General features: G+C 43.3%; 1 long non-coding RNA gene across 2 annotated transcripts in view; it reads left to right on the forward strand.

Annotated features, from left to right (window-relative positions):
• The window catches only part of LOC144753476 (uncharacterized), a 485,329-nt gene that overhangs the window by 343,113 nt on the left and 115,776 nt on the right, over positions 1–26,440 (forward strand). For both annotated transcript variants that reach the window (XR_013594380.1, XR_013594378.1), the window contains exon 5: positions 14,799–14,956. This is a non-coding gene — a long non-coding RNA (uncharacterized LOC144753476). The remainder of the gene's footprint in view (positions 1–14,798; positions 14,957–26,440) is intronic.

A 26,440-nucleotide genomic window follows, 5' to 3' on the forward strand; every position in this document is an offset into this window, starting at 1 on the left:
ACTGGTCAAGGTTTATAGATGACATTTTCTTTATTTGGGATGGATCCGAACAAGATCTAGTGATGTTTTTGGAATGGTTGAACAAGGGAGACCCCAACCTAAGGTTCACATCCACCAGAAGTCAACAGGAGGTAGATTTTTTAGATATTAAGATCAAAGAACAGGATGGTCACATCATTGTAGAATTATTTGTTAAACCTACTGACAGGAATACTTTGCTCCATCACACCAGCTACCACCCAAACTGCCAAAAAGATGGAATCCCATTTAGCCAATTTTTGCGCATTAGACACAATTGTAGCAATAAACAATCATTTGAGAAACACTCCGAGATACTGCAGTCTAAACTCACTCAGAGAGGTTATCCGAAAAGCTTGATAAGAGAGAGCTACAAGCGAGCAAAATACTACAACCGAGATAGCCTCTTTGAACCCAAGGACAAACAAAGAGAGAAAAGAAATGAAATAGTAATGGTGTCTGACTTTAATGGTTACAGCAATAAAGTCAAGAATTTAATCAATAAGAATTGGTCTTTACTTAATAAACAAGGCATGGCACCATTAACGAAACCTATTTTTGCTTTCAGAAAAAACAGGACAATTCAAAATCAATTAGTACAAACTTTCCGCGAACCAAAATCTTTGGGTTTAAGGAGTATTCAAAACAATATACCAATAAGAGGAAATCTACCATGTGGGACATGTTCCCACTGCAAAAATATTATAACATCAGATAAAATCGAGATGGATGGAACCTACCATTGGATGAATGATCATGTGAACTGCCGTACATCCAATGTAGTTTACATGCTCATTTGCCCCTGCAATAAATGTTACGTAGGTGAAACTGGACGAGAAATGCGCCAAAGATTGACGGAACACAGATCCGCAATCAAGAACCTCAAAAAAGGTGCACCACTTGTGGATCACTTGATCTCTGCCCAGCACGGAGCCGATGATCCCAAGTGGTTCATTCTCGAGAAAATCAAGGTATCATTGAGAGGGGGCGACATGCTCAAAAAACGCAAACTGAGGGAACAGTTCTACATGTCAAAATTCAAGACATATTACCTAGGTCTTAATTGCCGTGAAGAATGGGAAAGGTTGATCAAATAAAATCCCAGGAATTTAAGACAAATAGGCCCTGATACGATGTCCAAAATAACCATACTAACTGGCCAGGGCCCTTTTGATAATAAGAGTCGGAAACAGTAAAAGTGTAAACAGTTAGCTATGAGAAGGGAATGGTCCATACTTGTAGCCGAGATGCAAATGAAAAGGGATACAAGATCTTGCAAATAAACTGGCAAACAAAACAGCTTATCAAGTGTAGTATTGATTAGATAGACACTGTTTATCAAGTGCAGCATGGTTTATATGGACACTGTTGAACAAGAGGGGCTAAATGTACATTCTATGTTACGTGTAACCAATAACTTTGCATATACTGAAACGCAATATGTATGAAGGTTATTCTCTGAAATTTGTTCTTCTGGGTGTAACTGAAAATATTGTATTTTGAACTGTTTAGTAGTACTGAGGAGTCAAATATAAGATATAACATGTACATAAAATGAAACGCTATTGCATCATTATATTTTATTGTTCTGGATTATACATGCCTAACAATATCGAAATATATACTAAAATATGTCGAGTGTACATTTAGTATAGACAAATTTGAAATACTCTGGTAACTAAGGAAATGGTTGACCATTTTGCGTATCACAATCAACTAATCGTAAATGTGTAAGAAGGTTGTCTATTTAGAAAGGATTGAGACACCATAATAGAAGGAATTTATCATTAAAAATATACCATCTTGGCAAGACATTAATTTGTCTCCAGATGAAAGTTTGAGCGAAGGTTGAAACGACACTAACCCTCGTGCGAAAAAATAACGTAGGCGCATCAAAATAATCAAATTTACCGATACTAGAGATATGGACACACCGTGTAGTTCTGAAAAAGTAAACAAACTACTAAAATGGCGCTTAGTTCACGCAGAAAAAAAAACATAGACTACAAAATAGGAGCGAACACACCAAAATGGGAGTAGAAAACTACTTGAGTATAAGCAAGTGTTTCCAATTAATTAATAATTGCCGCCCGCATTAGTATAAATACCGCGAACAGCCATCTCTCCACATACCAACCTACGGGAGAGAGGACGTGTCGACGGTGGAGTGCTACAGCATTCAGGTAAGCAACCCGACAGAGGAGTGCGTCGCTAACGGCATTATTTTAGTTTAAAAAGAAGCATCCCCTATAGCTTAAAAGTGAACGTTGAGAGTACCGCTTTAACTTAAAAATCAGTACTATTGATAGCGGAAACGGGATTGGTATAGCGACCCGTATAATAGCACAAGGGGATTTGCAAAAACGGAATGGGCGTACACACTTCCCACCGCGGTAACAAACGAGTGGTGGTTTGGTCTATTAAGCAGACTCGCCCAGGGGAGAAAAATGGTAAATGTCAACAAAAAGGAGAGGTTAATGAAAACGCAGCACGCACCTTAACATTGTGGGGTGATGGACCTAGTGGAACCACAAAAATACATAAGGGTCATTACGAAAGTTTTAAACGATCTATCGTAAATGAAGGTGGATAATATAGCCTTATAACTATAAATAAGGATACAGTTGACAACTGTAAATGGTAAAATTACCTAAAACGTGCTGTATATACTATTAATCAGCACTAAACACATGTATTCCCTTATACCATCAGGCAACGAGAGAGGAGACTTCTCCACACATATGGGTAGTCTGCCGCCAGCATCAATGATAAAGTGAAGACCTGCGCCTATTTTAAACGCAGAAGACAAGCCATAGATTGTCCGGTATGTAAACAAATAAGGGCATTAATACATTGCTACAAGATACAGTAAATAACATCACTGGGCAATATATTCAAAGTATCTCGTTACTCAACAGGCGGATTTTCAAAAAAGAAAAAAAGTCCACCTATCGGACATCTTGCGCAATTTCCAAAGACGCAACCGAAGACACGTAGAAAAACAATCCCCAGTTTTTTAAGTAAGTGACATTTTAACAAGGGGATCTCTAAACCAAAATAAAGAATAGAAATCTGGATAACATTATTCTGTAATCTGTATGTTTTAGAAATACAAGAAACTGACACATAGTGAAGTCGGGGACTGACAAAACCCAACAAAAAGTGGGAACAATTGACGAAAAAGCAATTCAAGTAAGATAGATAGTCCTTTGATGTTAAAACGATATAAGGTATAATGAGTGCTCAACACTGCACAGACTAAGATGAACTCTCGAACTAGTTAGGTAATAATTGTTTTTACTTATTTTTTAGAAAGAAGAATGTATAGTAGCCAATTTTAAAGTTTGTCCTGAAGAAGGTGCCTAAAAGATCTCAACGCACCGAAACGCATCGACAAGGTACCACCCGCAATAACATATATTTGCAATTTTAATATATAAAAATTCTCAATGTATGAAGATATTGTTTGATTTTATTTTTTATCGGGCATTAAAAAAGATTAGGATTGACCTTTGTATTAGATTAGGGCATGCCCAAAAACACGTGTTGAATACTAAATGTTCGGTGATGAATTTTATATGAATGATTTTAACTTTATAAAATAAAATGTTGAGAGAAATAAATCATTCCAGTGTTGTGTGATAATCAACACCTATATAATTTACCTGTATACAAGAAATTTAAAACTTGTAAGCAAAACCAATTGGTTATAAACCTAAAGTTGAATAACACAGAAAGGAATTTCTACTTACTGTTCGAATACCCAGTCCTTTCTGGTTCTCTGGGACACTCTCTTCTTTTCAAGATTGGTCTTTGGAAGGGACACCTAAAACACCCCCCTTTCAAATACTGAATTGCAAATTCAAATTGCGATTCTCTAACAAGTTACCGACCCGTCTTTGTACATTGGAAAAAGTATTTTTGGCCACAAGTGGACTGATTCTGCATCTAGGGCTATTTGCGACTGGAAAAATTCTTTGTACACCTGGCCCCAAGTGTCTAGCACCAGTTGCTGCCTTCCTCAGGCAGCAGGGTCACCAGATGTGCCAATACTTGTACGACTGGCTCGTCAGTGCTCCGTCAAATGAAGAAGCAAGGGCTTTGACGTCCACCTGTATCAATCTATTTAAGTGTTTGGGTCTCACGCTAAAGAAAGAAAAATCATCTTTACAGTACCACACGAAAATTCAGTGCCTGGGAGTGATACTCAACATACAATTGGAAGAGGCGTTCCCATCATCAAAAAGTTTGATTAAGCCCCAAGCCATGACAAAGAATCTGTCTACAATCAGTACTCGTCACACAATAGAAGTCCCCATTAGGTTTAATGCCCTCCTGAATAGGTCGCATTCCCTTTTGTAGACTTCGAATGAGACCTTACTCTGGACCACCTGCCAGGACGTCAAAGCATTCAGGCAGACACTCTCTATCGACAACTATTAGATGGCCTTTAGTGGAAATTAAATCAGGACCAAGTCAATTACATATTCCAGCATATTTCATGATCAATCACTTCATTATACCAACAACAAGAAATGTGAATCGTTGTTAGGGTGGAGGTTTCTGGATTTCGGTGCTACAATTTTCATGGCCCAAATATGCTGTGGCACATTCCTCACGAAAGGCTTCACCCAAGAGCCATTATGGAGGTAAATATACAGGAAGGTGGAGGATTGTGCCCTCACAATTGTCAACAATGGTTTATAAAAAAATCCAGGCCAGGGCCGTAGTCAGAGTCTCTGTTCCACTCACGGACCGCAGAGACTCTCTCTGCGGTCCGTGAGTGGAACAGAGACTCTGACTACGGCCCTCGCCTGAATTACGAATCCGATCTGACTGAATACCCGATTTTGCCTTGAAAAAGCCCACGGCCTAAATAGGCCCTTTGGGCGAAACACGTGTCGGCTGTCCTACTAAACTGTGGAAAGACTAAATAAAACTTAGCATGTTAAACTTTCAAAGAACGCCTGGATTTTCTTATGAACCTTTGTTGACAATTGTGAGGGCACAATCCTCCACCTTCCTTTACAACAACAAGAAATGCAGGTTCTTAGTAAGCAGATTTTGGCACCCAAAAACCTTGGGCAATGCCCTTTTGATCAGATGGTTCAAGCTACTCGCTTTTGCTTTTCCTCCATGTCCCCTGAATGCCTGTGTTTTGAGGATGGCAAAGTCAGATCACTGCACTGTAAACCTCATTGCTCCAACATAGCCACACCAGTACTGGTAGAGCAAACTTTTGCAGCAAACAACATGCCCAGGAATCCCTCTTAAATCGCACTACTAATTCCTCTCCAGACACCCTGGAGATACTGTGCCATGACCCTAAATCATGGCACCTGACAGCATGGTGCCTTGCCACTTAGATTTTGGCAGATTGGATTTGTTGCAAGACTGTATAAACACCTGAGCATAACCAATAGCTTCGACAATTATAAAAACCTTCAATGGCAAGTGAAAGCTTTTTTTTGTTGGTGCAAAAATAAATAATTTCATCCACTTCAAGTCCAACCTCAGCAAATACTCCCATACTTGTTAGATCTAACTAAAAGTGGACTAACATACACATCAGTTAGAGTCCCTCTAGAGACAGTATCAAGATTTCAAGGAACAGAACTTGCGTCATCTACTCTGTTCTCCGTAAGAATTATAAAACAATTTATGAAAGGGCTCTTCAGGTCATCCCCACCTGTACATCGCCAACGGTTTCAACAACAAAGTCGATGGCAGCACTTGAAGTCGGCGACAACACCTTCAATGACGATGTCGATGACAACACAGTTGACGACGGGATACCATCCATCGACAATGACAGCATCTAATATGGTTTTTACTGTACTTAACATTTCACCATTAAAGGTGAGAGCAACTTAACCATCTCAAATTATAAACAAAGAGCTGAAAGAGAATATCAGTCACCTTGCATTATGGACACTGTTGAGCTCCAACTTCCTTGGGAACTCAATACTGTCCTCAGTCAGTTAATGCAACCTCCCTTTGAACTAATGCATAAGGTGCACTTAAAATTTGTTTCATGGAAAACAGCACTTTTTCCATCACTGATTTCAGCAAGGAGAGCAAGGGAAATGCAAGCATTCACTGTCAAAGAACCTTTTTTTCAGTTCAGTAGAAACAAAGTCATCCTGAAAACAAATCCTAAATTCATAACCAAGCTCTCTACTGCCTTTTATTTGAATGAAGTAGTCATTCTACGTCCCTTCTTCCCAAACCCAAGTATGTCAGCAGAAAGATCATTACATTCCTTAGACTTATGTTGATTCCTCAGATTCTACATTCAGAAAATAAATGACATTCTCTCTTTAGACCTGCTATTTGTGTCTTCTGGACAGGCAGGAATGTTGTCCCCTATAAAAACAGGGGATAGCACATTAGCTCTCAGATTGCATTACTTTCTACCATAGTAAGGCTAAGTGTCCACTAAAGTGAAAAGTCAGGGCGCATTCCACCAGGAGCCTGGAGGTAACTGCTGCCCTCTATAATTATTATGATAGTACTGTTAGCTCTTCTGATTTAAGCATGTGAATATACAAAAGATTCAATGTTAGCGAGGACATTTCTTACTTACTGGCGTCTCCAGTTCTCCAGCAATTGAATCTTTTATATAGTCGCATGCGACCCACCCTCCTCCCTGACCTGAGGCTTATTCTTTTCACACTTGCGCTTTTAAGTCTGAGGTATAGTGGCCTCTAGGGGGAGTAGGAGAGCTGGCACTTTCAACTCATTGGCCGAAGCTCGAGTTGCTTCAAATGAGGTGGGTGTGCTACTACTACTACTGGCCATTATAACACTTGCAGCTATTTAAGATTTCCATTTACTATCACTCTCTTGCAGTTACACTTGCTTATCCTCAATTAATGATACTTAATCTCATTCATTCTCACTCACTACCTGTCACTCACTCTCTCTGACTCACATTCACTCACATGTTATGTTATGTTATGTTATGTTATGTTATTAGTTTTTATATCGCGCACAGCTGCCCCAGCGAAGGGGCGTCCTGGCGCTTGAACAGGTACTGAACATAACACAGAACAAGAGAAGAGGATCCCAGTCGGGTACAGAAAACAAGAAGGTTTTAATCATACGTCTAAAGACAGTAAGACTATTCAACGCACGAATGTGCACCGGTAGAGCATTCCACAAACCAGCGGCAAGTACTCAGTAAGATCGACCACCCATCCTACTGAGTTTAAAACGGGGGCAGAGCGCTAGATGAAGAGCCTCCGATCTCAAAGACCTCTATGGTATATACGGAGTTAGCAAGTTCGCAAGTGCCGGCGGCAAAGAAAGCTTCAGAATTTTAAAGGCCAGGCATAGCGACTTAAACTTATTTCTTTGCCTAACCGGCAGCCAGTGTAGAGCGGAAATCGTACTGGACACGGAGCAGTATTTGGGAAGGCCAACAATGGCCCGTGCCGCAGCATTCTGCACCCTTTGAAGTCTAGATGCTTCAGCCTGATTAATCCCCAGAAGCAGCACACTGCCGTAGTCCAGCCGAGATAGAACCGTGGCTTGGACCACGAGCTGCCGGGTAGAAGAGTCGAAAAACTTAAGGACAGGTCTGAGGCCCCGCAAGATACCATAGCAGGTGGCTGCAACCTTCTTCGTATGACTCGAGAAGGATAAGGCCGAATCCATCCAAACTCCTAGATTCTTTACCTCGGAGACAGGAACGGGAGTGACGCCCAATTCCGGCGGCCACCACTGATCACCCCAGAGCTCTGCATGTTTCCCCAACACCATAACTTCAGTTTTTTTGGCGTTCAGTTGTAAGCAATTGGATCTTAGCCAATTTGCTACGGCCAGAAGTCCTGCTCGGAATCTGGGGGCATCCACCTCAGGGTCACTACTCAGAGTCACCGCCAGCTGCGTATCGTCAGCATATGAGGTCATTGTCAAACCCCATTGTTTGACGATCACAGCTAGCGGTCTCACATACAAGTTGAACAATGTTGGGCTCAACGAGGAACCCTGAGGGACCCCCATATCCAGTGAATGAAAGACGGACTGGCCAGGTGGTATAGCCACTTTGAAGGACCGACCGGAGAGGAACGAGCAGAACCACTGAAGAGCAGTCCCCGCAATACCAGCCTCCTCAAGGCGCAGAGTCAGAATACGGTGGGACACAGTGTCGAACGCGGCGCTCAGATCTAATAAAAGGAGCGCCGCCGTTCGCCCAGCATCGAGTACCCCACGTAAATGCTCGGTCATGTAGAGCAACGCGGTCTCGGTACTGTGTCCCGACCGGAAACCATTCTGACTCGGATCTAGGATGTTATTGCGACCAAGGATGGAATTGACATGTGCCTCAGTAATTTTGGCTATCCAGGGGAGAAGGGATATGGGGCGGTAGTTCTCAGGCAAAGCCGGGTCCAAAGTAACCTTCTTTAAGACAGGTGTAACTACCGCCTGCTTCCACGAGGAAGGGACCGTTCCAGAAGCTAACGACAGATGGATTAGGGAAAGCATCGGGGCCCGACACGAGAGGGGAAGAGTCCTGATTTGATCAGGCTTCAGCGGATCTAACGGAGACCCAGATTTGATCCTGAGACCCAGTATGTCAAAGGCCTCCATGGACAATTCCGGTAAGGAAGACAAAGTCTCCGCCTCTGGCAAGTTGAAACTCCCTAACTCTGGGTCAGGCAGTGAGCAGTTAAATCCTCGATAAATAGTCTGCACTTTTTCTAAAAAGAAGGATGCCAAACCTTCACAGTGAGCGTCAGTGCAGATTGCAGTCGAGGTGGCCCTTTTGTTCAAAAGGTCTTTGATGACCTTAAAAATTAGTTTAGAGGGATTGGTGCTGGTTTGGAATTCCTGGGCATAGAATGTGGCCCGGGTTCTGCAAATTGTCCTGTGGTAGTTCTTGAGTTTGGCAAAATAAATGGACTTCAGATTAGGATCATAAGTCTTCCTCCATACCCTCTCAGCTTTCCGGCAGATTTTTTTTAGCTCGGCAAGCGAGTCATTATACCATGGGCTTGGTACTTTAGTATGGCATTTTGACCAGCGCATTGGTATAAGGGAGTCGAGGGCGTCTGAAATCCATTTACAAAACAATTCGTAACCCTGTTCCACATTCTGAGTAAAGCCCAGGGGCTCTTTCTCCAGCATCCCGAAAAACTCCTCCAATTTCAACTTATGCCACTGTCTTTTAAGAACCAATCTTTCCGCCGATTTAAATGGCAGATCATCAATGGGACAGGAGACTTCCACCAACAAGTGGTCAGTCCAGCCCACCGGGATCGGATTGGACACCTTCACCCTCTCGAGAGTGGTAAAGAAAGGGTCCAAAATATGGCCCCCAGAGTGAGTAGGCAGGGCAACTAGTTGAATAAGTTGCAGTGCTTCAAGGTCCGCGAGCAGAGTGTCTATGCCCGTGGACGCCCTACAATCGAAGTGGATATTAAGGTCACCCGTGATGTTAAAATTTGCACAGCTAGGTGCAAAAGAGCTTACCGTATCGGCGAGGGCAGCCTTAAAAACTGTATTGTTACCTGGAGGACGGTAGATGAGAATACCGCTGAGAGTGAAATGATGACTGAAAGCCACTTTAAAAAGGGCACTCTCGCAGGCTGACAGAGCCAGGGGTTTCCATTCCGAGGGGAAGCATGATTTTACTGCCATGGCGATGCCGCCACCCCTCGTCGGACGGTTCAAAGTGAAAACCGTATATTCAGATGGAAAAGTAAGGTTAAGGATGGCGGCATCAGAATCTTGTAACCAAGTTTCGGTGAAGAAGAGTAGGTCGGGCGAGTCCTTAACTAAGAGGTCATGTACAAATTGATGATGCTTAACCAGCGACCTTACGTTCAGATTCCAGATCCGTAGTACACGTCCCGCGATGTTATTATGCGTGGTCGTAGCACTCTCTTCCAGCAACCGAATCCTAGCCGGTTTTTCTAGAGACCAGTTATTGCAGGCACATACAAATGGGCCAGATAGAGGGTGTACCGAATCGTGGCGACAGACACCGAGTCTACCGCCGATGGACAGTAACTCATCCCGAGTATAGCTAAGTATCAGGGTATCGACATAATAATGGTCGAGCTAAGTGTCCAGAGTCCTACCACGACTCGCGCTTCCTCGTCGCTGACGGGCGCAGACGGGAAGGCACAGCGAGGGCGCCCTGACTGCGCGTCCCGCTACGCGGGAGAGGATGACTTTAAGTAGGCGCTCCCAGGAACAGGCTCAGGAACATGCTCAGACAAACAGAAAAACACTGACAAGCATACATTTTCTCGCTCACACAAACAATCACCCACACAATATGCATTTAAAAGTATTTTCTTTACTTACCTCAGGCCCCAGCAGAGGTACCTTTCCAACTCATTGATTGTGCTCTACCATTTTATTACAGTAATAGTGAGCAATAGGCTATCATATGTACTGTATCTTCTACCCTGGATAATGAGCAACGACTGCCACAGGAGTGGACAGGGTGTGCACTCCCTGCAAGAGTCTGCATGAGCTTACCTGTAGTGCATTAAATGTTGGTTGAAATTAGGTATTTTGTGCTAGTAAACAGGAATGAGAGCAACGAGCGGTCATACAGGTGAACAGGCAAAACAGAGGATTTTGTTGGTCCATCCGAAGGGTAACAAACTATCTCTATACACAGTTCCTGGCTATTAATGTAGTATCGCTGTGAACTGAAAATGCGTTTGTAAATTTGTGCGTTGAATGACTTTTACGCTGCCTCATTCCAACTGTTTGTATTGAATTGCTAGTTTTGTTCACGTTCGCTGTTTCCGGCTGAGGGACTTTCAGTAAAATAACAAATACAACTCGGTCAATCACCCTAAATAGTCTTATCGACTTGTCGGTGTCTTCGATTTATTCTAGCGCACTTCGCATAGGGAAAATACGTGGTCGGGGGCCGGGGGGGGAACTAGGAGTGAACGGATCTACTGTGTTTTTTAAACAGTGAAGTTGCCACGGGGGAACTTGTCACATTGAATAATCATGAATCCGAAATATTATCTGAAAGTAGGCCATTCAAAAAAAAAAATTAGAACCAATGTTTTAGTGGTTGTCGTTAATGTGAAGTTCCTGGTGATGTAAATTACTCAGTTGGCACGCTGTAAAGTGCTAGATGAAAGTGAAATGAGACATCATTTATTTCTTGAATAGTTGTTATTCATTCTTTTGAATCTCACTTGTATGAATACTTACATCATATTAGCTTTTCAAGTGTGTGTGTGTTTAATCACTTCGACCGACATAGCTTCCTTTGAGAACGCTTTTACGCTCAGATAAAATCTGCGTGTGACACCAATATGCTATTTTCATTGGAAAACTTTACTTCATTTAGTGCCATTTAACAGGAGGGGTAACATTGGTACTCGTTAGTGGTGATTGGGGGACACGTATATTTTGCAGCATGAGAAATTTGGAAAACTGGTGTATATACTACTAGTGTGTGGCAGGTTCCAACGTGGCTGCTGGTCATAGTCCAACGCTAGAAAAAGACAATAAATATACAAAATGTGGTGGTTTTGTGGGTACGGTTGTAGCAGATACTGTAAGTGTTATTTAGAGACAAGGTTGCATCTGGGTAGAAAGGTGGTTTGCCAAGGTGAACTACTGAATGTACTTTTCATCATTAAAGACGACAACAGCTATGCCCTTCGCGTATCACATCACATATTTTGACAAAATATTAACGTCTGTTTATACCCAAGTATCTAAACAATGCATAATAGAGGTTGTCGCCTTTTATTATAGAGGCCAAATTACCAAAACGTTAAGTATCTTTGCTCAGTTGGGACCAGTAAACCCCGTAACAAGTACAGTTGGGCCATTTTACTGGAAAACCACCCAGTGCCCTTCATGTTGGAGGAACTCGGTTAAGCAGGACATGAAAAGACAGACGTTTTCGCACAGTGCTTAAACAGAGCCGGTGGTTGCAGGTGGGGACCGCCAGAAGTAATCTTTGGGGGCCTGCACTTATTTTCCTCATCTGACATTGACCTAGATTTTTTTTTAAAAAGAGAGAAATACTGAATGGGGAAAGAAAGGGAGAGAGAATGATGGAAAAAAACTCTAACGAAAGGATAGACCAGGGATGAAAAAGAACCTGCAAGAGTGAGTTACAGAGGCTGGTGGGGGCAGTAAAGAGGCATGAGGTGAAATCCAGCTTACGGAACCTTGGTATTTAACATCCCTGTCTCTACTAGCGCAGACCGCGGGCTTATGAGCAAAACATTGCACCGTGGCAATAGTTATTTTAGAAATTAAGCGTTGGACGCTGCGGTGTGTGGTTCAACATGAGGGAAGGGGAACTGCTCTCTTTACATTTGTAAGTTTAATGCCGTCTGTTCCCTTCGATTCGGAACCATCACTGCTCGAAGTTCATGTCTTCACTCTGGTGACCTTAAGACGAGCCTGAATCACAAAGTTTGTGCATGCCACTTCATCAACCTGTCAGAAGTACTATGCGGACGGGTTAAAAGAACCACTGCTCCTTTAATAAGGAAAACCGTCTGCCGACAGGACATCTTAAAGGGGCGGCGCCGGGCGGGTAATTGGGACTTTTGGCACAAATTGCCGAGGGGGCTGGCTAGGGGCGTGAACTCCGTCCACTAGGACCACAACAGTGCATCACTTCAGACAAGGGCAATTACTTAGCAACTCCTGCGAGGACGAGCGCGATTTTCAGGGTGTTAAATTCGGGAGTTGACGCTACACACCATGCCCGGGATCGGCCGCTGCACACCCAGATTCTCCACTCTGCTGGCTTCGGCGATCCTTGCTTGGATGGCTTTTCACACCCTTGCGTCCCGAGCAGGGGAAAGGAGGACGCACTTCCCAGGCAAGCCTCAAGGTGTAAAGGGTAGGACGCTCATCCTGCTGGACGTGAACACCAAGAGCCCGATCAGGACGGTCCATGAAAACTTCTTGTCCATCCAACTGGACCCCTCAATCATTCATGATGGCTGGCTGGATTTCCTGAGGTAAGGATGTCCTTTGAAGTTATTGCACAGAGAAAATCAGACCTTTCCCCGTCGGTAAACTGCGGCGTCCGTCTGGGATGCGAATCTATGCGATTGATTCACTAGGGGTTTCTGGCGAGGTTTGCTTTAAAAAGGAAATGTTTTCGATTAAGATGCACATGTTTGCAAAGCGGAAAACATTTCGGAAACGTATCAGTTCTGACTGGAGCATGCTGTGTTTATATATCCAGAGCAACGAGCCCTTCCTTTGGAAAGGAGCGTGCATGTCAGCTGCGAACTTTGACTCCAATAGCTGGGGTCTCATCTGGAAAAGGTGGGATTTTACAAAGCGGATTGTCCATTAACTCGCCGAAATACCGGAAATCTTTGAATGCTTCTTTTGATGGCTTTTGTAATACCCTCGCAATGTTTATGTTTCGGAAGCAATGTGATTGTCCCCTTCCTATCCGTAAAGGTGAAACAACTCCTTTGTGTTCACCTTTACAAACAGACATCTGCAGCTGTCGAAGGTGACATTATCTTGAGGCTCACTGTGATATCTGGAAACAGCTCCATTGATTTTGAAATGCTAGCTCGTTTGCTGCAGGCGTGTGCCCCTCAGCACTCCGTGCACACTTACAGACATGAAGTGTAGTAGTTAGCGTTAGAGTCTAACTCTGAGAACTGCAGATTCCACGCGGATGTGTGCCTTCACAGTGCAGACTTCCTTGAGTGGGATGGTGTACGCATTACTTCAGGTCGTTGAGGTCCTTGTCTTGGTGTCGCGCCGCAGAGAGGCGAGTGCTGTTCATTCACAACCCTCCCCTCCCAGTGTCAGCTGCGCACGAACCTCTAAATACTGCCAGGGAGCTGATGTTTACAGCGCGTCCAATTAGCACGCGATTACAGCGCCGCTTCAATAGCTTTCTGCCATCGGGCTTTATTTACCATCTTGTCAGAAGGGTGGCGTGCTTCTCCTAGAGAACAATTATTCGATTACGTGTGTGCAAAAGGTGTAGAGCACACCGGAGATCAGCGCAACGCAACCCCCGAGGAGAACAGACCACGCTTGATCCACTCTTCATGGCAGGTTACTGACAAGGTTCGAGACATCTTTAAGCAATCACTTGTAAAGAACCAAGCCATTGTGAGCTAAATGCACAGTTCACGAGAGCCGCCTGTGTCAAAAAGTTCTTACATCAAGTTCAGCTGTTGGCGTTTGAGTAAGTATGTGTTTCTGTGGCTGCTCCGACTTTACGAGGCTCCTTTCTCACCATATCATGGTTTCATGGTTTCTTGTTGGTGTGTGTGCCCTTGAGCAATCTTCCAGTTCACCGTGTTGTCTGTTTACTGCTATATTGCGTCCCGCAGTCACATTCGACTATTCCGAGGGTATATATATATATATATATATATATATATATATATATATATATATATATATATATATATATATATATATATATATATATATATATATAGCACACCGAACGCCCGAAAGAACCACTTTATTCCCTTTTTTTTGTTCAGACTCTGGCACAAATCTTTCTTAGAAATCAGAAAACGTCATCACCGGATTAACCGCTCCAAACACGCCGGTGTATACAAGTTGTCTAAATGAATGGTTGAGATAGTTCTACTTAGCGAACATGGACGCTTATCAAAGGTGGGTGCAATTAGACGATGCAAGTCTTTCCCCAGGTTTATGAATGCCATGTGCTTGTTAGAGAATACTAAATGCTGCTTCGCTGTTAAAATAAAACAACCAGACTCTCACAAAAGGTGATCTAACGCGAGGCTCCTGCTTTCCTCCCCTGCTGTCTGTAGTTCCAAGCGACTTGTGACATTGGCCAGGGGGTTGGCCCCGGCCTTCCTGAGATTCGGAGGGACAAGGACAGATTTCCTGCAATTCCAGAATCTTAAAAATCCCGCTAAGAGCCGAGGTGGCCCAGGGCCAGATTACTACCTGAAGAACTACGAGGACGGTAAGTCCCACTTCCAACCTACCCATTTGGGCAGTGCTTTCGCCACGGGCAGTGCACAGAACACGTGTAGAACAAGTATCTATAACTGTAAATATAGCTATTTACAGCACTTTCTCGGAGAGTGTGTTGATGTGTGTCCAGTTTGAGGTATTAGGAAAAAAAGACGGGTCTTCTCCCATCCATCAATTGCATACTTTAACATTTATTGTACGTCAGCTTTAACATCAGATGTAGCAGCCAGTCATTGAGAATAATACAGAAACAGGAATGAAAAAAGTACAAGTGGCGAGCGAGCGTAACAAAGCAACCACATCGAATGCCCGTGATGTGTAAATATCATCAAATGAAGCGTGGGACCGTTTGTAAGTTTAACACTACAGGGAGAATTTTGTTTCAGTGTGAGAGTGATTGGGCAATGGAGGAGCGGGTTGCTCAACCACCCGCCTGTAACGGCCCCAATAAATGGCGTTTAAATAACATCAACTGTGTGTTCATAGCTCAGGGCCGGGGTGGATTCCAGTTAGCACAACAGTGATACAGAAGACCTGAATGCCGGGCCTGCTGTCTATTTCCTATTCGCAGTTCCCAATTTTAACGTCGCAGTTTTTTTCTGATCTCTGGTCATTGTCTAAAGTTTTGACATTTCGTTTATGTCCTTTGGTGTGCCACAAAGCAGTTGCCACGATTCCAGTGACAGTGAACGGATACCGTGCATGTTTCCAACGGTGCCACCAGGCCAGAGCTGTCTGAACTGGGGTGGCAGAGTGGGCTAAAGAACGGTGATGGATCCAACCCAGATCTTTTGACTGGGTGTGAGTGTTTGATTGGTTCTGATGCTCCCTCCATCACCACCCCCTTTTGTACCGACCAGGCCAGAGGCCACCTCAGTTGCTTACTAGTGAAGTGCGAGTGTGCTAAGTATTGGGCAGGTGTAAAATATGCAAACATGACTTATTGTGAGGCAGCGGATCTTGATGAATGTGAAAAATATGTATATTATTGTTCGAGCTATATTTGCATTGCATTTTACGCGAGTGAATGGTTGTGCAAATGTGCCTATAGCTTCTTTTAACTAGATACAGCTCTGTACTATTAGTCTCTGTTATACAGCTATTGGTGTCTACTTTAAACGAAGCATTTTAATGAAAGTTACAGTCGACAGCAGTGTTTTTTACCAGCGCAAGAATATTAGGCATTTAACAACTATATGAAGGCCTGAGCTATGTTTGAGGCTTGTGTCTAGTTGGCATCCGCATCTGGGTCTACCCCTCGAGGCATCTAACCCTAGTGCACGCGTCCCTCATGAATGAGAATGGATTCACTCTTTTATCATCCAAAACCAATGATTGTTTTAAATGTGCTTCGGGTTACGCTTAATAGATTCTACACATGTCTAAGCACATTAAAACTAGCAACTGCAGAGGGCACCAGCGGTTAGCAGCTTACAATGCAGCCGCGGCTATTTCGTCTTATTATTTAATTTTTGTCCAAGCAAAGGAGGCGCGAGAACAATATTTTCGTCTACTGTTCTTGTTGTATTAAGGGGGGGGGGGGGGGGGGGAGGTCACGGTAAAGGTGTGTTCCGCATAGTTTCTAAATCACTGTCTCTAATGTGATCAAGTTTACTTTTGGACAGCAATAGCCGACATTGTGCCTGTTATCTCAGCACTCTTTACTGTGACGAAGTTGCATGAACTGAACACATCGCAGCGCTTTTTGCATCCATCACCGTGTCTTAACCAATGTTCTCACGAGTATGGTGATGCAACTACGTTTTTACGACATAGCTTTCTGGCCCTCTCATGTCGCTTCTGTGGACTTCACAGACAAGCTACCTGCCTGAAGCGGCGTGCACAGCTTGTTTGAACTCACTCGATGGGTTATACAGGCTCTGTGCGGAAAGCATGAGCAAGGAAGAAGCTGTAATGACAGATCTGACCCTTTACTGAAACAAAGAATGCATTGTGAAACGGGACCCTTGTGGTTTATGATGCTAACCAGCTGCATCTCACCTGTTTTGTTTATGTTGGGCAAACAAAAGGTAAAATATTAACACTTTACACCTATGTATTTATTTATGAAACAGGAATTCTTCCATTTTATGTTTTGACTAGGGCTTGCAAATAGCACATGCAACCAGTCAGTGCTGTCGACTGTCGGTCTCATGTTGAGTCATTAAGATCTATGATGTATGTTGACAGATAATTCACATCCGCCAATTATTATCAATCTTTTAAGAACGTATTACATTTTGTAAATTAGGTTATGTTGAAGTGAGAAGAAAAAATTGAAATGAGCATGTTTCAGTTCTGTGATGTGCATCACGCTTGAGCAATTCAGGCTTTCTGCAGTGTCATTGTATGTATTTGATCTATTCTTACAAGACAGTATGCGTGGCTATTCATTCTGAATAGGACTTTAGAGTGTGCGCACCACACACTACGTTTTATTTGAAATGAATCCCTGTTCTTCAGTTGAGGGTCATATTTCTTGATTTCACGACTTGTTACACTTTAGGGCAGATTATGGAGCATGTGTGGTTACAGAGAGCAGTTCTAGGGCTAGGGCTGTGAATCATCTCCACAAACTTTCTACCCCGTGCTTCATACACAGTAAAGGTGCTCTGTTTCAAAAGCACAGCTTATGAGCTACTCCGTAGTTACACTGCTTGATCGACCACATTCTGTGCTGAGGAACACCCCTTCCTACAAATGTGTCCTCTTTTCTTTTACCAAAGTATAATTGTATTGTATGCGGCACCGGGCTTTAACACTTGAATAAATACAATTATTGATCTGCTTGCTGGATTACAAATTACTTTCTGTGGGTGCGTGTCCGGATATTTTAGCGGCGTGGGCGCCAGTTTCTCGCCTGATTAAACATTGAAACAAACTCACCGGTTTACTATTCCGTTTATTGTTCCCCTTCCAGTAATTGTCCGATGTAGTAGATGTGATTGGAAGAATATTCACATTCTCTTTATTAGAACCATACGAAAGGCGTTTACGGTAATGTTTCAAAGCCCATATGAATCCGAGCTTCAAGGGGTCCTCCTTAACAAATTTAAATAGTTAAGGCTACAACGCAAATTCTAAATAACAGTAGCACCCACTAAAAGTGTGCTATTGTACTAAGGACATTTCTCAACAGAAAATCACACCTCTTGCTAAACTGTTTTCTCAAATGGCATGCTTCAAATGTGTTCAGTGGTGTTCATAAAACGTAATGAGTTAAACGTTTCTAGGGGCTCAACCAGCATCGCAGTAACTGAAATCTACAATGGCTTCTTTTGAGACCAGTTCGAAGCAGAAAAGCATGGACAATCGTATCTCCCCTAAGGGGCTTGACAAAACAAACATGAATTTCCAGAACATACCACGCAGGGAATGAACACGTCAAAAGCTTGTCCAACCAAAGTGTAGTGAACATATGTGTCACTTCTCACAAACGTGTACAATAAAAGAGGTCCGTTTTAGAGAGTTGTTCTGTCCTTACAAGAGTAAATGACGAAACTCTCAGCATTTAAATCATATTCCATCCGTGCAATAATTCATTATGCGTACCCCTGTGAATCCCTTTAATAAAATTCATTGTGTTTCTTAGATCACACGAACATAGCCAATGATACCCATTTTACTAGGGCTAATTACATAGATGTGCGCAAATGCATGCACGTTTTACACCAACATGTGAAATCATATAAATTCAAATTTTGCCAATCAGTTTGTGGAAATGCTTTTGTACAGGTTGGTCCCATAAATATCACAGGGTTGCGAGGGTCGGAGACAACCGTCGTGCTTGTCCTAGGTTCCCGCAGTTTCAAAGGGACTACAGGTCTGTAATTACTGTGTAGACAAGGGCAGCCAGGGGCCATCACCAGCACAGTTTGCTTTAGAGGGCCTGGCTGCTGATGAGGAATTCCAATATGAAAGAACATATGCCGCTATCCTTTCTGAGTGGGACTCTGCTGCAACTGTCTCATTTAAGATCCATTTGTAACTCAACAATACTGAGAGACATATGGGCTGGTGTTTCTTTTCTCATAAATATTAACATCTTTGAACATAATAACCTGTTTATTTATTTTTTTATGCTGCACCACTGATATTGACAGAGACACTCTTTAGTTTAAAGTTCATCCTTCACTTTTTGTATAATTTGTTTGGAATTCTAGCTAATTCATCAAACAAAATGCTCCAGCCTGGAAGTTATGTATACCTGCCTCAGTGAGCATCAATTGTATGGCATGCTGAGATTGCCTCTCCCCATAACATGCCTGAGACTGGGGATATTAACTACTGTTGTTTACCTACATTCTAAGTTTAGTGAGTGTGAAGCAGGGACATTTAGCATACGGGGAGATTAGGCCTATTTGTCTATCTCTGTGGGGGAACATTAGGGAAACGGATGCTAAATATTAGCAAGCTATAGGTTTTTCATAACTCCTCAGTTAGGACAGTAGCTAATATTGCTCCTAGGGAATATGCCTAACAGGCTTGGAGGGCCGTGATCTGGCTGCATTGTTCAAAGTTTGAACAATAATTCATAAGGCAGTGGTTCCCAATCTGTGCGCCATGGCTCCCCGGTGCACCATCAAAACTAGCCTGGGGAGCCGCGCACCAAGCACTTAAATGCATTTAATGTTGAAGGGTTTGATGGCTTCAGTTAAACTAATTAGACTTAAACATATGATGTTAATGATTTGTAAGTGACATGCCTAAAGCTGGATTTGTAGTGCTTAATTGATGGCATGTCGAGGGAGATGACCTCCATATTTCACTGAATCCCCATGTTTCAACACTCCCAAAGTAAGCGGAAAACGCCTGATTAATTTTGTTAGACTCGTTGATAGTTTATTTTTTATCCAAATGCATTTTACAACAAAGCAAGATATCAGCAAAATAAAGTTGTCATGTCTCTCAAACACACTAAGGGGCATATTCACAAGGAGCTATCGCCAAATTAACGGCACTTTAGCGCAGCCAAAGTCGTGATAGATTTACCCCACCATTCACAAGCTGGTGCTAACAGCAGACATCGTCAGAATTCTCACAATACCCTTCCCAACACCTAACACCACGGCGGACACCACCAATTAACGCTAATTAGATGCAGAGTTGGCATTCCCGTGCAGAAACACACGAGAGAACAACAACACAACTTTCACAACAAACTGACAGATCCGTGAAGCGAACCGAAAACAGGCGATAAGCCACGGTAGCTGCAGATATTTAACACCTGCCTCAAGCAGGTGAAAAGACGGATGACTACCTGCAGTGGGCAATGGAGCCCCGCACACAGCCACACCCGAAGAACAAACAACGCCATGGAGCTACTCATCATGCAGCTCGGAGCCCCAACAGGGCCACAACACCCACCTGGACCCGCACCCCCCGGACCATCACAGAGGCAGGGCAGAGTAAGACAGCGGACCTACCAAAATGCACCACTCTCACAGACCTGATGCCCAAGGAAGTCATTGCCCACTACAGGCTCAAAAGGACAACCATTCACCGCATCGTGACCACAGGCTGACAGTCCCAATGCAGCGGAGAACCAACATCCCTCTGCAGACAGAGCTGCTGGGTGTGCTGCACCTGTTGGCCTCTGGTACCTTCCAACTAACAACTGCCAGAGTTGGAGGGGTCTCACAGCCAGCCCTATCAAAGTTCATCACACCTGTCCTGGATGCCATCCTCAGCTTCATACCTCAGTACCTTCACTTCCCCAACACTGCGCAGGAACAGCTGGAGACTAAGCAAGGCTTCTACGCCACAGCCAGATTCCCAGCCGTGTTAGGGGCAAACGACTACACACATGCCCCGCTTGTGCCCCCTGCGGATACTGCACACCACTGCCGCAACAAAAGCACACACATTCCATCAATGTGCAGGCAATAGTGGACCAACGGGGACTCTTCACCAATGCTGTCGCCAACTACCCAGGCAGTGTGCATGATTCCTTCCTCTTCCGACAGTCCATCATCAACCAGCGCTTCCAGGATGGCACATATGGAATGGGACTGCTCAGTTGGTAAGTTGGTAAGTAACCACACATCCCAATTCCTCCAAAGCACAATGCACAACTGTGGGGATGCACACGTGACCAAACCACAATCAACATGTCAAACGACACGACCACCTACCAGACACGACCACACCACTCCATGGTCATCCTGGCCTACCCAGCATCCAATACAGACATTTCATGGCACCACAGCCACACAACAGTTGAACAAAGGGAGATGCGAAATGCAGCCATAACAACAATTCAGGCACTGCTCTGCCCACATGACCCTACCCCAGTCTCCCGCAGGTCAGTGTCCCGTGGCGGTGGGCCCACTAACCCTGTGCGACTCTTGTCATCCCCCCTTGTAGTCTGACATTGCATTTCTGGGTGCCTGATGACTGTCGGTGTAGTTGCCAGCATCAGCTACTCCCTGTGGGTTGTCTTACACTCACCCCACACACAGCCAGCACAGGCGTCACTGGATTGGTGGACCAGCCATCACATTCTTCCGAACCAAGTATTGACTCTTTTCTCCCTGCACTGTCACAGGTGATCAAGGATATGCACTCTGCCCTTGGATGATGACACCCCTCTGAGATCCGAACACACCCACCCAGAGGCAGTACAATGCTGCCCACATACACACCAGGGGCATCGTGGAATGCACATTTGGCATGTTGAAGTCACATTTCAGGTGCCTGGATGGCACAGGTGGGAAGCTCCTGTACAGCCGGACATTGTGTGCAAGCTGATTGTTGCATATTGTGTGTTGCACAACATCTGTGATTGCGCCAGCGCCCCATGGATCCCAATCACAGAGGTACCGGACAGTGATGGTGGTGATGGGGTAGGTGGGCCACATCCCACTGCAGCAGTGGCCGAAATGGCCCGTAGGAATACCATCATTGACCCTTACTTCTCATGAGCACGTCACATTGTGACCATCCATGGCAATCAAGCAACAGTAGTAAATGTCCAAATGCACTGCATGTGTGAATAAAACATATTTGCAGGTTTCAGCTTGTACTTGTACATTTTTAATGTTACTTTTCCCTGTGACTTCAGATGTGATTTGCCAGGTCGTGCACATTTGCGGAATCAGTTGTGTCCTGTGTTCAAATGTGGTGGGGTTGCTGTTTGTACTGGGATGTTGTCAATGTCGAGGTGCACTCATGCCTATGTGCGTATGCTGCACGATGGGTGTGTCGCTCGTGCGGCTCTGATTTGTCTGCCACTGGTCTCTTTCATGCGGTGGGCCTGTTGGTTCTGTTCTTCCACGGTGCTAGGTAGTTGTGTTGTACATGTAGTCCTCTGCAGTTGGCCAGGGTGCATCGGTGGTAATCCGCTGTTGTTGGATTTTGTTCTGTGGCATTTTCCGTATGCTGTTCCTGTCTTTTTACCGCATTGCGCGGGTGTATTGCTGCCCTCGCGCTGGTTGTCACTGTTTTCTTATTGCGCTTTTGCCCATCGCAGGTTTTTTCGCGTTGGGGTTTGTCTTTTTATCTCTGTCGAGGTGGTTGTGTCACGGGCATTGGCCGCGGTGTCGGCAAACTATCGCATGCTACCGCCGTGTTGTGAATTCCACGTTGTCACAGAGTTGTTTTGCCTCGGTGGGATGCATTGAAAGTTGCGCTACGCTACTCTTGCGGTAGTTATCACACGTTCTTGTGAATATACCCCTAAGTGTTATTAAGTATTGACATGCGTACTTTAACCATAGGTACTTCTAGTACACATTTCTTCTAGTACACACACATTTCCAGACAGGCCTGCTCTTTTCATGAGTACAGGAAAGTAAAGCACCATATACAGCATAATGCCAGCATTTGGAAACAAGAAAGAGGGGTGTTAAAAAAAATCTGAGGAATTTATTTGGCTTACATTGAATTGGAGGCAATTTTAGGGAAGAGACAGCTAAAATAAAGCTGCATTTGCTTTAAAAAAGAACACCGGTGTGTTGGCATGTATGACATGGGTAGAAATGGAAGTGAATGCAAATATTCTTAAAGTGCAGAAACACGTTCACAAAGAGGCCTACATGCATCGGGTGCTATTTAATATTGTAAGTGGGATAAAAAACATTTGAGAAGGTTGTCTAAAAAAGGCTTGGGCAAAGAAATGTAACGAGGAATATTTTATTAGAGATGCCGCCTTAGTAATACGGAACACCCTGAGTATATGATTATAATACCTTTATCAGCTTCATCCCAATTATTTTCAGGGAGAAAAATAGAAGTACTCCAGAGGCCCCCACTCCAAAAAAATGTAACATTGTGGGGAACAGCGGCCAATGGCAAATAGGTTAAGGGAGCCATGAATCAAAAAAGTTTGGGAACCACTATCATAAGACTACATTTGGTTAAGCACCAAAGTATTTGGAGGATTGCCTGACTCCATTCTGCCCAATCCGAAAACTGAGGTCAAACATTATAACCTTATTGTTCCTCCAAAAATCTGCGGAGAAATGGCAGGGAGCTGGCGCTGTTCCAAATCAGGGCAAGCAGGCTTTGGATTGAGATGATAGGGCGAGTGCTATGTAGGGACACCATCCAGATTTCGGAAATAGACTGACAATATAGTTAATTATGTAGTCTACTTTTGAAAAGTGTCTACCCTTTTTACACACAAAGATTTTTGACTTAATAGTTCGATCAATATTTTATTGATGAGGATTGTTCTTTTATTCCCACCTAGATGTACAGGCCGGTGGAGAAATGTTACCTTCATCAATTAAATTTTAACAAAACTACAGACACGCCCCCACCCCTATTCCACAAGTGAGTGGCTTCTGCACTCTAACCATGTCGATGTTTGGCCGTTAACTGACGTTGGAGACCAAAATAAAACATGTTTTCATGGTTAATACTATTACTACGGATATCGCAGTAGTCTGGGATGCCTTTAAACTAGGCCCGGGTGTGAAATTCAGCTCCGCTCGTGGAGTTTGCGGAGTTTATCCCACTCTGTGCTCCACAGAGATCCCAAAAACTCTGCAGAGTGGAGCTTTTTCCTTCCTTGCGCTAATCAAAGATTAGTTGACAGCGAGGAAAATCTAACTCCATGCCACCTCCCGGCGAGAGTTCTCAACGCGAGCGGTCGCGGATGGCCGCTACCGTTCGCTTTGAGAAACCTTCTGTTCATATTGAATAAGTTGCTGCTGGAGTATCTACTCAAGCAACAGAAAGTAGCAGCACCCTCTTGCGCTGCGCGTGGTGTCATTCGCACTGGTTTTACAGTACGGGATAAACACCCAGCGCTAAAAATGAGCAGGAACGGCACAACGTAAAGCACACCCCTGCTTGTGAAACTGCACGTAGCGTGGTGTAGTTTTTTGGTCACTTCGCCCAGGCCTACTTTAAACAATGTTGAGAGGTGTTTGTATCTCGCTCACGATATGTCAGTAAGCGAGATACAAACACCTTTGGAAAACGGCAGAGCATTATACCATTCCAACAACCATAAGTAAAGCACTGGAAGACGTAAATCAAAATAACCCTTAGTGGTATTTAAAAATTGGCAGATAAAGAGGTATGCATCAAAGGATTTTATCAAGGAAAAAGAGATTGTGATTAAAAACCCAATTAATAATAGGGTGAATGAGGAAGGTTAACAGGTCAGCAGTTTTGTGGCCTGTACATGAAAGGAGAGACAAAACCATAATTTGATTACTGAGTTCAGAGGTCCTCAAACTAACAAACTTACTAGAGAAGGTAGTGAAATACACATTTTGTACATTAGTATTCCTGACTTTATGAAGATGCTATCGAGCAACCTGCTCCTTCAGAATTAGGTATTTTTGTAGATGAGTTTAATCTTGCTGCTTTGAGGCCCGAGATATTAGACTCTCTAGTTGCTCTGTTAATCAAGGGGATCAAACATCTCCCCTGTTCTAAATGTCCAGGGGGAAATGGTTTTAGAGACGTTTTTCATAAGGCTTATGGTAGGGACTTAAATAAAAACCTACATATGCTTTTTTATTCTGAACTACAAGGTATAATGATCACTTCCTCCTTTAAGAAAGGAATCGTTAATACATTTAAAAAAATGGGAAGGCAGAAATGGACCCAGCATCATATTGATCTATAACACTTCTAAATTCAGATTATAACATCTTTTCCATCATTTAACAAAGAGAATAAATACAATCATGCACACGCTTATGTATCAGGACCAAATGGTTTTATTAAGGGAAGAACGCTAAATCCTAATACCTATTTTTTAGCAGAAGCTATAGATATCGTCACTGCAGACAATATTCTGGCAGCTAAATAATGCTTGATGCGGAGAAAGAGCTGGAGGGTCTTGTTTAAAATATTGGATACATTTCAGTTCCCTACCCAGCTCACAAGGTCAATCGCCATGTTATATCAGAGCACATCTGCTCAAGTGATTATCAATAATAGCAGTGCAGGAATGACCTTTCCAAGCAGAGGCACAAGACAAGTTTGCCCACTTTCCCCTTTTCTTTTTGCCCTTTTTGTATAACACTTAGCCCAATTTTTTCAAATACATCCTTTGATTTTTCCTCCACGATTTAGTGGGGCAAAAATTAAACTGTTTACACACGATGTTGCTCCATTCCTCTTACCAGTGATGGGTAATACCCAGATGGCCTTACAGGCCATAAAAAGATACACTGCTCTTGAGGGCTGCAAAAGTAATGACTCCGAGACAGAAACACTGGTATTTAATAGCTCCCCATATATCGTACCTATTGTTCAGATCAGTTAGTGGACTCGTATACACTGAATTATAGACCCCTATTGGAAAATGTTGAAATACTACTGTCCATTTGGAATTCTCTCCCTCTGTTTTTGATAGGCAAAATAGCTTCGCTTAAAATGTATATTCTGCCAAGATTTTTTGATCTAGTTCGTGTAAACGAAATTCGAATTCTTTTAATTTTTGGACCACATTCTTGTATTATTTGCCTGGAATTATAAAAAGCTCATTTTACAATAACATTTTTGCAGCTGATAAAAGAGATGGTGGGTTAGGAATGCCCAGTTTTAAACTGCATTGTACAGCTTCCCAAGTTTTACAGGCACAACGATTTGCAAAGCTTACATTTCAATCTGATGATTAATTCATTTTAGTGATGTTAAAAAAGTTTGGAAATAGTCATCTTATCTTGGGAAATCAAGGAACCCAATGTACCGAAAAAAGTTCCGTATAAGTCTTTGCAATGTATTTGAGCCTGTAGGCCACATTTCTTTTTTCAGTAGAAGATTCCCATGATAAACGTTGAAACACCTCTCTATAATGGAAACATCTTTCATTCTGCTTATCGAATGATGTAATAAGAAAACGGTAGTTATTAAGATCACTAAAATAGCCGAATTTCTCACAGGTACTCGGGTAAAACTTTTTTCCAAATTATCGTTCATGGATACATCTCATAGATCTTTTTACAGCGTTTCTTTTAAACAAGTCTTTTCCGTTTTAAATAAATTGGTGGCACCTGAAATGTTCTTT

This window comes from Lissotriton helveticus, chromosome 5_1 (assembly GCF_964261635.1).
Source record: "Lissotriton helveticus chromosome 5_1, aLisHel1.1, whole genome shotgun sequence".
NCBI classification, from domain to species: domain Eukaryota; kingdom Metazoa; phylum Chordata; class Amphibia; order Caudata; family Salamandridae; genus Lissotriton; species Lissotriton helveticus.